Raw genomic sequence first — 18,844 nt, forward strand, 5'->3', positions numbered from 1 at the left:
GGAAACAGCTTAAGTGCCCATCAGCAGATGAGTGAATTAAAAAACTGTGGTACATCTACACAATGGAATACTACGCTGCTGTAAAAAAGAAAGAACTCTTACCATATGCAACAGCATGGATGGAACTGGAAAGCATTATGCTAAGTGAAATAAGCCAGTCGGAGAAAGATAAATATCACATGATCTCACTCATTTGTGGAATATAATCAACAACATGAACTGATGAGCAAAAATAGATCCAGAGACAGAGAAGCATCGATCAGACCATCAAACCTCAGAGGGAAGGCGGAGGGGATGGGGGGAGTAAAGTGTAAGAGATTAACCAAAGGTCTTGTATGCATCTTGTGTGCATGCATATAAGCATAACCAATAGACACAGGCACTAGGAGGATGAGGACATGTGCTGGGAGGTGGGAGTGGCCAAGGAGAGGTCAATGGGGGGATAAGGAGACATATGTAATACTTAAAAAGATAAAGACTTTTTAAAAAAATATTTGGCTTTTAGGTCAACTATGTGCCAGATCTCTGTCTTCCCATTTCAAAATCCTTATCTTAATCTTGTACACAAAGTTCGCTTTACTTTGTAAATATATTTACAGATGTCAATGATTAGAATGGGCACTTTTGTGTGGCATTAATCTTTCTACCACAACCAAAACAAAAAGTAACATGATTTATCCTCCATGATGCCTCTCTAGATCCCCTCAATCACACCAAGGCACCTTCCTTACTGGCTCATCGAGTATATTTTTGTATATTTCTATTGTTGGTGTTTGTATGGTTAACCAACATAGTCTCCTAGACTGTGAGTGCCACGAGATTGCTCTAACTCTCATAATAATTAGATATCCGAAGAATTCAAAGAGGTAAAGGGAAAACTAGCACAATAGTGAGTTTTGTGAAGAATTAAGTTGTAGAATATCTGGAAATTAGTAGTTTTTTAATATTAAAACAGAAATCATTGTGCATATCTCCAATAAAGGTCACAATACTTGATGCTTAGTAGATATTTTTAAAATATTGGCAGATTGAAAAACTACTAAACACAGTTGAGACTAAAATTAAAGTATTATTAAATGGAGAACTTTTTGTTGTTTTCTAATAGAGATGTATTTATCTATGGTATATTTGGTTTATAGAAACTGTAACAGCATGGTAAAAAAGAGATAAATTAATTAGTCTGCTCTCAAACTATTCATTTTCAAGATGGACAAATGTTAACATTAAGTAGTATATTCCCCTTCCTAAGATGTTAACTGAGGATTTATTATCTGCTTTTCACCTGTAGCCACCAAAGTTTTCTAAAATGTATTTATAACCATCATATTAAATAATTTAACTTTTCATCTTTGGAAAATAGAGGATAGTCTACAAATTACTGTTTTTAAAGAAATCTGAGATGCATCATCCTGGAAATAGTATGTATTTTCTTACAGCTATATTTATTTATTAGTACCGTATTAATATTTGCTCATGACATTAAGCCGAGGTCTTAACTTATGGCAATGAAATTTCAAAATGTGTTTTTAGGGTATTTTTGAAATTGCAGAATAAATTCCTCATTGGTATATTATTGGAAGCAAGGAAAAATATAATATCCATACAGATGGTTTTAAAGCTGATTTGGTTCAGAGGTGTTAGCAGTATGATATTATAATGATCTCAATATTTATTAATAAATGTGTGCATGACACACAGTTTGTTGTAACCAAAATGACAGTTTGTCAATAAAATATCTATTAGGTCTATAACATGTTGCACAGACTACAGAATAATTGAAAGGAATGGCACACACTCGATCAATACCATGAATAGCAGAGGGGGTCTGGATAATTTACCGCAAACTGAAAATGATTTTCTAGGCATGTATCTCATCAGGAGCATAAGTGGGAAATAACAGGCATTAACAGGGACAGAGCTAGGTCCCTGTGTCATATTTCAATAACTGTATTTGATTTTGTTGTTTAGCTTGCCCTCACCATTTTACTTGTTTCCTAGCCTCATAAGAACAGTCATAAAATGAAAGTGGTACTGTTTCCATTAGATGTTTTTGGTAGCAAACAACAGACTGAGTCACAACATAAGACAAATGGAGACTTTTTAAACTCAGTCCCTCCTTGTCACTTACTGTTTATAGATTACAATTGCCTAATAGGCCAGCAAACAAGCATTATACTTCTACAAATGTAAATTCATAGCAAAGTCAATAGATGTTACCAATAGTAACCAAACAGAAACTGCAGTAGAATTATTTTAATTATAATAGAATAACTTCAATAAAAACTCATTTTTGAGAGACAAAAACACTTGCAAACACCATTCGATTTCATACATGTGTGTAGGAAGGAGAGTTTTATAGAGTCTGTAGCTGCTTCCTTGAAATAAATTGACAACAGAGAGATCAACAGAAAATGTAAACAAATTTATTAAATTTTAATATTGCATGCATAGGGGCATTACAGGAAAAAATTAACCCCCCCCCCAAAGAAGTAATGTTTGAAAAATTATATGTCATCTCAGTAGAAGAAGGGAAGGGGAGATGTAGGTCACTTAGGGAAAGGTAAATGATTTTTAGGAAAGATGAATGGGCTCTTAGAAGAATAGATGGTTGATAAAATAGTTTGTTACAAAGTTGGTCTGGATGTGGGGTCAACTTCTAGTCTCCTCTCCTGTGATAAAAATCAATCTACCCTATTGATGGAACTCCTGGGGAAAGGATTTATGATAATTGATTTCCTTTTGGAGAATTGGTCTTTAGGTAGATGAGGGGAGTTCAGAGAAAGTCTCTCCTTGCATTTGCTGTTTTTTAAGTACCCTCAGCTCAAAATAACCAATATAATAAAGCAGCATATGTTAAAATGGCATATCCTTAATTCCTTCATTCATCATTACTTTATTATCCCCCAAATTTAGAGTGCTAATAAATCAAGAAGAAATATAAGATCTGCAGATTAGAAATATGATTCTTACACAAAAAAATAATAATAAATATATTTTTAAAATTTCTGAATTTGGAAGTTAAATTTGTTAGGATCTCTACTTATTGCTTAGAAGGAGATCAAATCTCTTCTATTACCTTTAGATTCTACGTAAATCTAACTGAGCTGTTTTCATTTTCCTTTATCTCTTTTCAGGTTATTTTAAAAGTGTGTGCTTTTTAATGCCAGTATCCTCAAGATTCATATGTTCTCACAGAACTGAAATAAAAGAAATGAAAACACATTTTGCAAAATTGATAATGTTGCCAGTTTTTTAGATAACACAACAGAGTCACTGTTTTGTTCTAAGCTGTGGTGTTGTTGTTTGTTTGTTTTTTTGTTTAGTGTTATGAGTCACCTGAGTTGCTTTTCTATCATTCCTGTTATTTTCTTTAAGGGTAGTCTATCACAGAGGGGATATTTGCATGCTTTGGTAAGGACACTTGACAGAGAAACAGAAGCCCTCCAGAGTGCACCATTGTACACACATTAAGTTAACTTGTAAGGTTCAAACTTTTTCAAATTAACTGCCTTCAGTTAATGATCCTAAGAAAGCAGAAAATTATAAATTCAGAGAATTGCAGTAAAGTGGGCTTCCTTTTATTTTCAAATAAAGTGGGAAGAAAAATTTCACATGGACATGATGTCTAAAGTTTCATATATATGTGTGTGTGTGTGTGTGTGTGTTAGTCCATGATGTATAGAACTATTTGGCAAAAACTGACTTCTCTTTAGTTTGGAGTTAATTCAAACTATTGACTGTGATAATAGTGCTTCAGATTTCACAAACTGCTTCCACAGACATTAATTAAATCTCACAAACTTTCTGGGAAATAGATATTATAATGTTGCTTTAGAAATAGAGAATCTGATGCTCGAAGAGCTTATGGTATCTGGACAAAAGGTGAATTTTCTAATGCCATTTCCTTTGTTCTTTATATTAAAATTCAGTAAGTCTTACTTATATTGAGACTTACATCGTGCTCTTGAAGGGGTTCAAACAGGCCTGGCCACAGTGTGCTATTTTGGCCTGTGGATTATTGTGAGCTAGAGGCAATCAAAGACCCTGCAGCCTCAAGATAAACTTTTATCTATACTGTAAAGTTTTTAAATTGAGGACCTTGCCCATAATAAGTTTATTACCAGAAATAACTTTTTGTGAACTATCTCACGTAGGGTAAACATCTGATTACTGAATATCTGCTCTTCTTATTGTCATGTACATTATCCTCTTCCCTCCTGAAGCCCCAGACCCTTACCTCCTTCCTTAGCTCAGGATTTTCACATATACCTCATTTTACCTTTGTCTTTGAATTTCTCCTGTGTGTGGTGTCTCTGACTCTCTTAGGTATGTGAGGTTGTCATGTGCACAAAATGAAATTTGATTTTCTCCTGTTAATCTGTCCCATGTCCATTTAATTATTAGATAAGCAAAAGGATCAAGAAGGGTAGAGTAAAATTTTTTTTTCTCCCCAAAACTCTGAATATGAGAGCCCTGTTATTTCCATTAAGATGTTAGTCACTTTTGCCAAAACCGGTTTGGCTCAGTGGATAGAGCGTAGGCCTGCGGACTGAAAGGCCCCAGGTTCGATTCCGGTCAAGGGCATGTACCTTGGTTGTGGGCACATCCCCGGTGGGGGGTGTGGAGGAGGCAGCTGGTTGATGTTTCTCTCTCATCGATGTTTCTAGCTCTCTCTCTCCCTCCCTTCCTCTCTGTAAAAAATCAATAAAATATATTAAAAAAAAAGATGTTAGTCACTTTTATTGATAAATATTTCTGCACAAAAAAACATTCATTACTTTGAAGCTGATGTAAAATTGTGGTGTTAAGAAGATTTGAAAGACTGGCATTGAATATTCTAAATGAAACAGAAAGAAAAAGTTTTATTAGAAAATATAATCCCAATTGCTATTGTAAACAATTTAGCATAATTTTAGGATAAATATAGCTTTGAATTCCGGATCCAATAAAGAAAAATACGGTAGACACTATAAGTTAGCTACACAAAAGCCCATTCACAACCAACTTTCCCCTTTTCTTCCTCATATAAACAGGTTAAAAATGTAAAATAGTTACTTTTCCTGGCTATCTTAAAAGTGGATGTAACATGATAACCAGTTCTGCACAGGAAATGTCAGCAGAAGTCACTCAGTCGGGATTCCAGAAAAGTTTTTTAAACGAACAGACTCAGGCAGCCTGTTTGCCTTTAGTTGTTTGCCTTTCATCTTCTACCTGGGATGTAGATATAATTTCTGAGAAAATAGGGTTATCTTATGACCAGAAAAAAAGACACATGTATGGGATGTGCAATCGGAAGAAATAGAAGACATTTTCTTTGAATAGCTACTATAGGTTTCTTATTGAGTGGGAGAGAAAAATCTCGTAGTTGTCAAACCTGTCTTTATTTGCAGCCAATCAGGATTTTAACAAACACAAAATGTGTTGTTGAAATAGGGGTGCTAAGTGTAAAAAAGATATATACCTGAGAGGCAAAGCACTCACAATTTCTGGGTAGGAAGGTATTGCTTCAGGTTATATAAAGAACACATTCAGCGTAACTATAGCTTGCTATAGAACACATACTGACTCAGACTGTAACTTTAAGGGCAATAATAAAAATTGAGTATTTGGGCCTGTGCCAATTTTAGCAAATTCCCACAAGAAAGCATGTCTCTTCCTGATTTGGTCTACCAAATTTTCAAGACAAAGAGAGATGCTCTTTGTTGCAATTTATGTTAATTGATATTCCTATAATTTTGAGTCGTATAAGTGTTGAAAGAGCAAACTCAGGTTCAGGATGGGGGACACGGAAAACAAAGGTGTCTGTGTAGTTGATCAGGTTAAATGCTGCAGGTAGTATGTATCCATCCGCCTTAGAGAAACACGGATGGACCTCTGGCATTTCTCTAGCCTCTTATACTGCTGTGCCACTCAAAGGTTTGGAAGTGGCTGGCAAAAATGAAATTAAGAATTTTAAGTCACTAAAGTCTTGATTTTTAAAAAATTGCATCATAGAAATTACATTAAATTAAGGGCTAGGAGATGTATTCTTCATTTTGTTCCTACAATGGTGGAAGTTGCACAACTGTAGTACATGATCAAACCCAGGCTATTGACCTTGAGTCATTATATTTCTTTTTTTATACATATATTTTATTGATTTTTTACAGAGAGGAAGGGAGAGAGATGGAGAGTTAGAAACATCGATGAGAGAGAAACATCGATCAGCTGCCTCTTGCACACCCCCTACTGGGGCTGTGCCCGCAACCAAGGTACATGCCCTTGACCGGAATCAAACCTGGGACCCTTCAGTCCACAGGCCGACGCTCTATCCACTGAGCCCGGTTTCAGCATTATATTTCTTATATAGTGTATCCTCTCTAATAAAATGGTAATATGCAAATTAACCATCACTCCACTACATAAGTCACGCCCACCAGCCAAGCCACACCCACCAGCCAAGCCACGCCCATCAGCCAATCAGGGCGAGTATGCAAATTAACCCCAATCCAAGATGGCTACAGCCACAGAGAGCAAGGTTTCCCAGGTAACAGAGCAAGCCAAGCTTTCCATAGCCGTTGCAGGCCTAAGGCTCCACTCAAGCTACAAAGTTTCAATTATAGAAGGTAAACAAATTCAAACAAATGGCGGCAGAATGGAGCTTGAGAGAGCAGGCCAGGGTTGCCGGCGGCAACAGGGGAAGCAAAGCTTTCCACACATCCTGGCCAGTCTCAGGACTCTGCTTAAGGCTACAAAGTTTCAATTGTAGAAGGTGAATTAACTGCCACAGAAATGGCTGCCGCCCCAGGCTACAAAGTTTCAACTGTAGAAGGAAAATAAATTCCAGATACCAGGGCCTCCCCTTGGGTTGCCAGGAGGTGTGGCCGGCCTGCAAACCACCACAGGCCCCTCGCTCAGGCCGCCCCACGCCCCAAGGGAACCCCCACCCTTATCTGTGACACCCTTCAGGGCAAACCAGCTGGTCCCCACCCGTGCACCAGGCCTCTATCCTATCTAATAAAAGAGTAATATACAGATTGATCATCACTGCAACACACAATATTGCTGCCCCCATGTGGTCAAAGATCCTGCCCCTATGTGGACACAAGATGGCCACCACAAGATGGCCAGCAGAAGAGGGCAGTTGGGAGGCACCCGGCCTGCAAGGGAGGGCAGTTGTGAGGGACCAGGCCTGCAAGGGAGGGCAGGTGGGAGGGACCAGGCTTGCAAGTGAGGGCAGTTGGAGGTGATCAACCCTGCAGGAGAGGGCAGTTAGGGGTGACCAGGCTGGCAGAGGAGGGAAGTTGGGGGCAAACAGGCTGGCAGGGGAGCAGTTAAGCATCAACCAGGCTGGCAGCGGAGTGGTTAGGGGGTGATCAGGCTGGCAGGCAGAAGCGGTTAGGGGCAATCAGGAAGGCAGGCAGGCAAGCAGTTGGGAGCCAGCAGTCCTGGATTGTGAGAGGGATGTCCGACTGCCTGTTTAGGCCCGATCCGGATCGGGCCTAAACGGGCAGTCGGACATCCCTCCAGGAGTCCCAGATTGGAGAGGGTACAGGCTGGGCTGAGGGACAACCCCCCACCGTGCACGAATTTCGTGCACCGGGCTTCTAGTATTTATATAAATTTACAAACAGTTTGCTCTGCTGAAATTGTCACTGAATTGGAATGAGTTTCGAAATTCCTTAAAGTAAACTTAGATTCAGAAATTAACAATACATTTTACCTATCATACTCAAACATTGTAAAAGAACTGCATGTGTGATAAACCATAATTATCAAACTACTAGAGGTCCAATGCTCGAAATTCATGCAAGGGGCTTGGCCCTCGCAGCCCTGGCTTCATCCAGAAGGTCGACCAGACGGTCATTCTGCTGTTCAGTCTAATTAGCATATTAGTTCTTTATTATATAGGATTACAAAAAATTAAGCCTGCATCATAAAATTCGCCTTGTACTCTTTTAAAGTAATATATAGGTATATTTGGTCATGTGAACAATTTTTATACCCTTCATCCATGTTTATCTAGATCTATAGATATAAAAATTTGAGAGTAATAGGAATTATTTAATTTTGCAAATTATTTTTTCTGTTGCCTTATATAACTTCGCAAAGTTTAATTCTTGAGTACTTCTAGAATCAAGCTTTAGACATAAAGAGAAAAAGGAAATGGATGGTGGGCAAATTGTGAAATCATATTTCATTATGCAAAAATCAATTATTTTATGCCACTTAAGAGGAAGAAATACATGTTAATCGCGTCTTTTCTCTTACCAAAGCTTCCACCAACAAAATCCTTCTAGAATTCTGAAACAGTGTCCCTCTCCAATGTCAGCAACAATCCAAACCACAAACCTTCATGGCATTTGGACTTAATTGACTTTTGCTTCTGGGATATAGGGCAGGAATGTGCAGAACTGTTTTCTTTTCCTTGGTACTTGCATTTATTTTGAGAACAGATATTTAGCGCTACTGATTGAGTCCTATCAGTACTGCACATTGGATCCCAAGTGATAGACAAGCCCATGTGGTTTTTATTAAATTTTAAGTTCACATTGTGTGTGAGAAAGAGAGTGAGTGTGCATGTGTGTGCACAGACACAAGCTAGACTGGTGTACTGGATAGAGGGGAGGGAAAGGAAGGGAAGGGGAAGGGAGAGGAGGGGAGGGGAAGGAAGGGGAGGGGAGGGGAAGGAAGGGGAGGGGAGGGGAAGGGAGGAAACCCAAGACAAGACATCCTAAAACAGGATCCTAGTCTGAGGTCCCTGACTACAAGGGTGGTGTCCTACAGTTATGGGAACGTGTGAAAATGACAATGCTAAGTTCTATCTAACTAAATTGAGCATGCAGAGATTTTGTGTTAATAACTTTGCCACTGAGGCAACCCCCATCTCTAGACTAGTCCAGCTATGTTTAATTTAGTAACAGAGCCTGGACAGCTAACTCCTAAACAGTCACCTGACCAGATTTTCTCTGATGAAATAAGACCCCTGCTGACTCCTTGCTCTCTGAATTATTATTTATCATGTTTCCAGGAAGTCTGGATTCACTCAATAGGGTAATGATTGTCTGAGAGCCAGACAGTTCATGTGCAACTATTCTATTTTCTGGATGGCTGCTGTTCTTATCGTCTGTTCCTTACTGCAGTGGATATTGCTTAGTATGACATGCATACAATCTTTACTTACAATTTTAGAAATTTAAGCTACCAGTATTGAAAAAAAAGGCTCACTCTGTAAAATTTTTGCAAATTTTTAACGTTTTCATGCATACTTCTCATACATTAAATCCCATCTTATTCATTTGTTATTTTGCAATTTTGTGTTTCTCTGATTTCATGATGATGAAACTTCACAGTTTTGAAGGAAAAGAAAAAAAAAGTCACAGAGAATTGAAAGGATGGTTTAGTATATAATAAAACAAACAGAAAAAGTGCCAGTCAGGTTGTGGATAAAAGTGAACCCTTGTGCACTGTTGATTAGAATGCAGATTGACGCTGCCACTGTGGAAAGCAGTATGGATTTACCTCATAAAATGAAAAATGGAACTGCTTTATGACCCAGCGATTCCACTTCTGGGAATTTATCCAGAAAAACACCAAGCACTAATTCGAAAGAATATATTTGCACCTTTGTGTTCATTGCAGTGTTATTTATAATAGCCAAGATTTGGAAGCAGTAGATGTGTAGACAATGGAATAAAAAGAAGTACCATATGAACAGAGAACTGAGGTCACAAGGCAAATCATCACCTTGAAATTTGTAAGGCATGAGTAAAACACAGAAAACTATAGCTGAGGTCAGCTTACTAGGTATTATGTTCTTAATTTCAAATTCAAAATTAATACCATAAAAGGAGAAGAAAAAATACTTAGAAATAAATGTAGCAAACTATGCACACTATCTGTCTGAGGAAAGCTAGAAAATTATTATGAAAGAAATCAAAGGTCTAAATACTAGATACTCCTTGATCGTAAATAAGAAGACAATATTGCCCTAACCATTTTGACTCAGTGGATAGAGCATCGGCCTGCGGACTCAAGGGTCCCAAGTTCAATTCCGGTCAAGGGCATGTACCTTGGTTGCGAGCACACACCCAGTAGGGAATGTGCAGGAGGCTGCTGATCAATGTTTCTCTCTCATCGATGTTTCTAATTCTCTATTCCTCTCCCTTCCTCCCTGTAAAAAAATCAATAAAATATATTTTTTAAAAGACAATATTGCTAAGATACCAATTTTTCCCAAATATATCTATAAATTCAAAGCAACCCCAAATAAAATATCAGCAGGATATTTTGTGGATATCAACAAACTGATTCTAAGGTGTATATGAAAATGCAAAATAGATAGAGTAGTTAATGCAATACTAAAGAAGACCATAGTCAGAAGACTGATACTGACTAAAAGACTTACTGTAAAGCTACAGTAATCAAGACAGTATAGTATTTGTGAAAGAGTAGACAATTACATCAATGAAACAATTAAAAACCCAGAAATAGACCCACACAAATAGAGTCAACTGATCTTGACAAAGAGGGAACGGTAACTGAATGCATAAAAGATAGTCTTTTCAACAAATGTTGCTGGAACATTGGATGCTGAAATGTAAAATTATGAAGTTCATCTAGACACAGACATAATCCTTCCACAAAAAATTAACTGAAAATGAATCATTGACTTAAGTGTAAAATGCAAAACCATAAAACTTCCAGAAGATAACATAGGAGAAAATGTATATAATATTGCATTTGTCCCAGTGTATGTAAATACTAAACCAAAACCATAATCCTTTAAAGAAAAATTGATTAGTTTGCCTTTATTGAAATAAAAAACTTCCTGCCTGCTAAAGGCACTATTAAAGAATGAAATACAATCCTTACACTAGGAAAAAATACTTGAAAAAATATATTAGTGGCACATATTTGTATCTAAAATACACAAATAACTTTTAAAACTCCATAAGAAAATAAACAATCCCATTAAAATGGACAGAGATCTAAACAGACACTTCACAAAAGAAGATAAACAGATGGCAAGTATATGAAAAGTGCTCAGCACTGCATATTACCAGGGAAATGCAAGTTAAAACAGCAATCAGGTGTTGCTACACACCTATTAGATTGGTGAGAATCTAAAACACTGACAACACCAAATATCAGATGTGGAGTAATAGTAACTCTTATTCATTATTGTTAGGTATGCAAAATGGCTAAAAGCCACTTTAGGAGACAGTTTAACAGTTTTGTATGAAACTAAATATAATCTCATCATATGATCCAGCAATCTCCTTCATAGGTATTTACCACATTTGGTTGAAAACGTATGTCCACACAAGAACCTGAATGTGAATGTTAGTTGCAGCTTTATTCATAATTGCCAAAAACTGTAGGTAAACAAAATATTCTTTAGTAGCTGAATGGCTAAATTGTAGTACATCCATCCATACCACAATTTCAGTGCTAAAAATAAATGAGCTATCAAGTTATGCAAAGACGTGAAATAAACTTAAATGCATATTGATAAGTGAAAGGAGCCAGTACAGTTTCAATTAAAAGACATACTAGAAAAGGCAAAACTATGGAGATGGTAAAAGATTAGGGTTTTTCAAGGTTTGGGGTGGGGGGCAAGGAGGAAAAAAGAGGGATGAACATTTGAAGTTCAGGAAATATTCTCTATGATACCATAAAATATCAATGAGATGATATATTTGTCAAAATCAACAGAACTTTACAATAAAGAGAGTGAACCTTAATTTAAACTATGGACTTTGGTTAATAATGTGTCAGTTTTGGTTCATTAATTGTAATATATACCACACTAATGCAAAGTATAAAAACAGGGAAGCTGTAGTATTTGCTCGATTTTTCTGTAAATCTAAAACTGTTTTAAAAAGCTAAGTTCAGTTCTTATATGGCAATTTTTTAGTTAGTATTATTAAGTTAGTTGAAGAAGGAGGCCATTGGACTGTGGTGGCTTTAATACTATGGCAAGCCATGTAATCAAACCCAAATCTAGGCTTGTAAATGCCTCAAGGTTAGAACATTAAAACCCAAGGACTACCAATTTTAAACAGCCAACTTGGCCTTAAGCTAGAGCCAATCAACAATTTCTTTCTTTTTTTTTTTTTCTTCTTTTTTTTTTTTCTTTTTTTTTTATAAAAGTCTCTCTCTGGCTCCTGTCAGTGGAGCATTCCTAACTACTTCCTATTTGGAACTACATGATTCAAAATAAGTTTTGCTCAGTTAAAGTCTTAAAACTTAACACACCTCAGTTAATCATTTAACAGGATGAAACACTATCCAAGGAATCCTCCCTTCAATTTTTTTTGCATTCTGCTGTAATTAATCATTATTCATGAGTTCAATAGAATACTAGGATTAATTGTTTTCCCTAATCTTGTGCCCCATTTTCCACTCACTTTATTCTGACTTCATGCATGTCATTTTGTTTCTTTCCACCTCTTTCACAGTCCTAATATGGAATAAAATTTTTTAACTACAACATAGAATATATCATTCTGATGTGTTGCCATAAGTGACCTGGAAGATGGCTTACAATATACTCACCTAGGGCTAGTTTGTTGCTATTAAAATAAATTGTACTCCCTCCCAAAACCAGAAAATGTTAATAAATCACATTTCTGAACAGAGGTAATGAATGGATGCATTTCAGATTTATAAAAACTCAGCAAACATTTAAAAATCCTGAGTTTGAGTAATTCTAAAGTCATCTCAAGGTCTTGTGTTGCCATTCTTCTTGTGCTCTAAAATAGTGGTGGTCTTCATTTAAAAGGAGTCTATGGTTGATCTAATGTATCAGGTCAGATCGTTTTTCTGATATTCTCCTTGATATAGTACCTTTCTCCTTACAGTAATTTTTAGGCTGGGTCCTATCTTTTTATCTGGTGTTTGAGATTCAGGAAGGTTTTTTTTTTTACAAATAATACTTTAAGGTAATTTTGAGATGGTTTTTATCATATTGGTTTTTATCACTTTTAAAAATTATATTTTTATTGATTTCGGAGAGGTAAGAAGAGGGAGAGATAGAAACATCAATGATGAGAGAGGATCATTGATTGTCTGCCTCCTGCATGCCCCACACTGGGGATCAAGCCCACAACCCGGACATGTGCCCTCACCGGAATTAATCCATGACCTCCTATTTCATAGGTCAACACTCAACCACTGAGTCATGCCAGCTGGACTGACCATATTCTTAAAAGATTTTTCTGACTTACAAAATCATTATGTTAGAACATGGCAGAAATCTTTGTAAACGTGTAACGTTATCTCAATTGCTACAGAGTATACAAGTCTTTCTGAAGATAAAGACATTCCTTCGGTATATTTTGGTTTATTTTGTGATTTTCAGGCCTAAGTGTATCTATGATTTGCAAATGTTAACACATTGGTGAAAAGAAAAGCAGTATTGTTTTAAAAGGCAGTTACTTTAATTCTTAGCCAGTGGCACCTAGGAAGCATTTTGCTGCTTTGCTTTTATGATATAACTGTGTATTTCACTATAAGATATTCTAATTATTAGTCTACATTTTCCAAATAATATTTTGGAGTACATTATTATTATTATCATTGTCTGCAGGTGATTGAACCTCAGGTAGAGATATTTTACCTATGTTGAATTCCCTTTTTCCAGTTACTAACAGATAAGATACAGTAGGTACACCTTTCAAGAACAATTCTTCATTCATCTAGGAAGATGGGTTTTTTAAATCTAAATTTCTGTCTGTTTTTGTAGCCCACTGACTCTAGCGCAGACAGAATATTTTAATGACCTTTTTTTTTCATCTCACATAAAACTTAGAGATAGCACTAAGTAGTCAATTACCAGAGGCCGCTCAAACTAAAAAGCTTTTCCAGGCTCACATATACTAGTAGATCCAGAGACAAATGGCAAGGGAGGTGGTGGTGGTGGGGGGGGGGGGGTGTTTAGAGAGCAACCAAAGGACTTGTATGCATGCATATTAGCATAACCAATAGACACAGACACTGGGGCGGTGGGGGCTTGCCCAGGTTGGGAATGGTTGGAGGGGAGGTCAGTTGGGGGAAAAAGAGACATATGTAAAACTTAAGACAATAAAAAAGTAATAATCCACATACCACAAAATGAAGAAAATATAAACAGGAAAATGGACCCCAAAAATCAATGAATAATGTTAAAAATCAGGTGGTAAAAAGATCCATTCGAAATGTCAGTTAGGCCAAGTATTTTAATTTAATAAAGTATGAAAAATTTGTTGATGTTCTATCAAATTATATATGGTAAACAACTTTTAAGAAACTACCATTTGAGTTTTGTGTGGTAGTAATAGTATCAAAAATAATTCTAGCATTATTTGAAAAAACTAATAAAATCTTTCCACACTTTCCAACTAGATATCTGTGAGGGTCTCTTACAATACTTCAATTCAAATAATAAAAGACAACATAACTAAAGTAGACAGGAAATATAAGCTGTCTTAGTAGGCATAAAAATCTAGCTATTTAGACAGACATTTAAAATATTTCAAAAATGTGAATAGGGACATTTTTATCTAGAAGTCATTTGTTTCAGAAAATTGGTATTCTAAAAATAGTTTCAAATGTAAAACCAAAAAAAAAATAGAAACAGAAAAAAAAATATATATATATATATATATATATTATAGATTTCTCAAGAAAAATGATCTTACGTTCACACTTTCAAATGTACCTCTTCATCCTAGATGATACCAATAGAAAATATTTGGAAATTAAAGATATATATATATATATATATATATATATATATATATATATATACTCAAAATCAAGAAAAAGAATATACCACTATCCATTAGAAATTACAAAGTAGGCACAAAGCCTCAGATCTATTTGGCATTATATTCAGAAATAGGTAGGTACTGCCAGTTCTTTGATCCCTGCCTAGAGTAACTGGGACACAAAAGCTCCATACAGATGATTTGGAGAGGAAAGAATCAAGGTCACAAAATGAAATCAAGGTCTGAAACGGACGCTCCCCACCCATGGAAAGACACTTAGCAAAACAGTGTAGCTGTGACCATGAACTTAGTCTGGCAAGTGGCATACAGACAGCCACCCAATCAAACTCAATTGCTGCTCCCATGAGAGATTTATGAGATATCCCTAGTGTCACGGTAAGACATGTGCCAAGAATCTTATGTGACCTGCTTCTTTTTTTTTTCTTTGTGCAAATGCAGGAAGGATTTCACAATATGAGTCCAGATGATTTTGAGAATACATTTATTAAATCTGAGGAGAGTGAAACAAGGAAGGGCTTAAGATAGAAGAAACAATGAGAGAGCCTAGGCAGGGCTGCCTTGGCTCATGGGAAGGTCAGAGAAAAGGGGCCTTTGAGACAGGTTCAAAGGCTTATCCTGGGAGAGCTGCCACTGCTCATTGCTCCCCTGGTTGCAAGCCTTGTGAAGACCCTTAGAGTTTAGAAGGTGCATGCCTAAGAGGAAAGAAAGGTATGAGCGTGCTCTTAAGAGAGAAAGAGAGAGAGAGCCTTTGATCTGCTTCTTGACTGAGCTGGAGATTGGGCAAGTGGAGAAAAATCCAATAAAAAAATCAGAGAAAAAAACAAACATAATAAACCAAAATTAGGAGTTATGAAGAGTGAGGAAGTAAACACTGGCCTGTTGTTCCTACTCTGTTCATGCCTGTCTCTTACTACATCATTTTCATATTTTGTTCTATAAATCTCTAACCTTGACCTGTAAAAATCTAGTAAGTAACAAATATTTTGTAGTGGTGCCTTGCAAAATAAATTAGGCATGGGTTTAATTACCTTTAGGAACACTGTGGAAGAAATCAAACTCTAGCAGTATGAGGAAGGAAAGAACAGATGAGCCAACATAAACTCAGATGGAGAAACCTTGATAGACTACCTTGACCCCATAGTCTCAGGTAGGTATATGGAGGAGAGATAACAGACTTTGAACATCTGTAGGGATAAGTGGTTTTCTTGGGATAATATATCAAAGAGAAACCTGTGATGGGGACACTTAGGTTTTATTTCCATAAAATACCTTATTACTCAAAGAATATGTCTTGGTAAAGCCAAAGGAAGCTTGTTTTGCTATAGAAACAGATTTTTTTCATCTGGTATGCCTAAAATAAATTTGCCACAGTCTGTTTCTTCACATAAAAAGATCTACTTCTTTGGAAAACAACTAAACCAAGAACATTGTGTTTCCTATTTAAGAAAGAAATAAAGCCCAACTGGCATGGCTCAGTGGTTGAGTGTTGACCTATGAACCAGGACATCATGGTTCAATTCCCAGTCAGGGCACATGTCTGGGTTGTGGGCTCGATCCCCAGTGAAAGGCATACAGGAGGCAGCCAAGAAATGATACTCTGTCATCACTGATATTTCTATCTCTTTCTCCCTCTCCCTTTCTCTCTGAAATCAATAAAATATATCTAAAAAAAATACAGAATTCTCATTAAAAGGCAAACCCATATTTCAAAAAGATGAATTGGAGAGTACTTAAAGAATTTCAGCTGGTTAAGGCATTTAAAATAAGGCTAAGAAAATTTCTTAACACTAGGCTCATAGAATTTTAATTTGATTGTGAATAGCATATACTTTTTTTTTACCATAAACTGGTTTTATAAGATATTATTCTTATAGACATGCAAGAGTAAATAACAATGGCTCAAAGTCTTTAAGAAAAAATTCTCAACTTTTATCAACAGAAGGTGACCCAGGATTATTAATATGTTGAATGTCCAAGAATAACTGGTGTGTTGAGATATTCATTAATTAATTTAGACTTGATCCTTCAGGACTTTAATTTTTCTTTTTGGCAAAGCAGACATCTATCAACACATTCATTGAATTAGAACTTGATATGAATGCTTTTAACAATGAACCTCATCTGCACAAACATTTGGTGCTCTGGGTTGTAGATCTGATAGAACATAGACCCACTACATGATCTTGGTTGCTGCCTCGCTCCCCCACCTTAAAAAATATACTAAACAAGCCCCTAAGCAGTTTCAAAATGGAAGTTTTTAAACCTGAGCAATACCTCATCAATCCTTTTGTCCAAGAAGTCATTATGAAATCTTATGATATTGAACAAGTCCCAAGCACTTTAGTACAATTAATTTTTCAAAATTTTGCAAGTTCTTGAATGTGTCAATTAACTTCATTCAGTTACAAACCAAACACTGAGACAGCCTTCTTATAAGCTTGGAGTAAAAAATTTGGAAGAATCAGTGTACCTCATCACCATTACAGAAAAACTATCTAGAAAACATTTTTCTACTAACATATATTATCTTTGATCCATAGTCAAAGTATCATCACATCTGAAATGATTATAGTTTTAATGACTTAAACAAGATTTCAGTTAGCTTTTCAAATATATTAATTTTTCTGATATGTTGGCTTTAAATGAAGCACAGAAGACAATTGAATGCTATATCCCACAATTCACTATAAGCTCCAATTGAGCAGGGACTGGATTCTCAACTGTAAAGAGTATTTAAAGCACATGGCACAGAGCAGATAGCCATCCAGTAACTACAAATGAATAAAGAAATATATGTGTGTATATAAGAGCCTTTCAAGAAATAAGACAGCGTGTGCAGTAAGTTTAAGGGACAATTGTATTATTCATGCATTCATTTAAATTTACCTTATTATAGTGTGATATATGAGAACAGAACCTGAGTTCATTCTCTAAAGAATAATATTTGAATCAATTTGGACAAATTATTTAACCTCTTGAATTTGATTCTTACCATCTTAATTTATAAAACAGGGCTAATAATAATATGTACCTTTCATACTTAACCATTTTAAGGATTTTAGAAAGGCCCTGACTATGAAAGACTTTTATAAATTATACAGTATTATAAATATTTAACTTAGTTAAAGTAATTTTCTATCACCAACATGAGTTAAAGATTATTTCAATTAATAAAGTAGATCTGAATATTTATCCTAACATTCCCAATAGGTATATGTAAATCTCTAATTAGCCTAATTATAGTTGTTTTCTTTGTAGAAAATATAGCCCATTAATTTTCTTCCCCCAAAACTAATACTTTTTTAACCAAGAAGAGTGTGAAAGCAAACAAGAGAAATTAGACTAGTCTGAACTTATTGAGATACTGAACTGGGGTTCAAGGGCTTGCAGAATACTGGGGTAGGTCTCAGAAGTTCTTTCCTCCCATAAATTATATATAGTAGGTTGTGTATCATGCATAAGTTTTGTTCTTCTTGGAAGAAGATCCTTTAACTTTTATCAAATTCTCAAACAGTTTCCCAACCTCTGAAAAGTTAAGAACTTGTTTAAACAAAATTGGGTAGTATATATAAAAGTAAATCATGTATAAGTTTGTCATTTCAGTTACTGAATTATTAAATACTAGTGGCCAGGTGCACGAAATTTGAGCACAGCGGGGAGGGGGTTGTCCCTCAGCCCAGCCTGCACCCTCTCCAATCTGGGACCCCTCAGGGGATGTCTGACTGCCGGTTTACACCAGCAGTTGAACACCCCTCTTGCAATCCAGGACTGCTGGTTCCTAACTGCTCACCTGCCTGCCTGCCTAATTGCCCCAACCACTCTGCCTGCCGGTTTGCTTGCCCCCAACTGCCCCCCATCAGCCTGCTTGCCCCCAACTGCCCCCCCACCAACCTGATTGCCCCTAACTGCCCCCCACTGCCAGCCTACTCACCCCCAACTGCCCTCCCTGCCAGCCTGCTCACCCCCAACTGGGCCCCCTGCTGGCCTGCTCACCCCCAATGACCCCCCCCCCCAGTCTGATCACCCCCAACTGCCCTCCCCACCTGGCGTGATTGCCTCTAACCTTCTCTGCCTCAGCCCTGCCATCATGG

The sequence above is a fragment of the Cnephaeus nilssonii genome (genome assembly GCF_951640355.1).
Source record: "Cnephaeus nilssonii genome assembly, chromosome: 12".
Taxonomy (NCBI): domain Eukaryota; kingdom Metazoa; phylum Chordata; class Mammalia; order Chiroptera; family Vespertilionidae; genus Cnephaeus; species Cnephaeus nilssonii.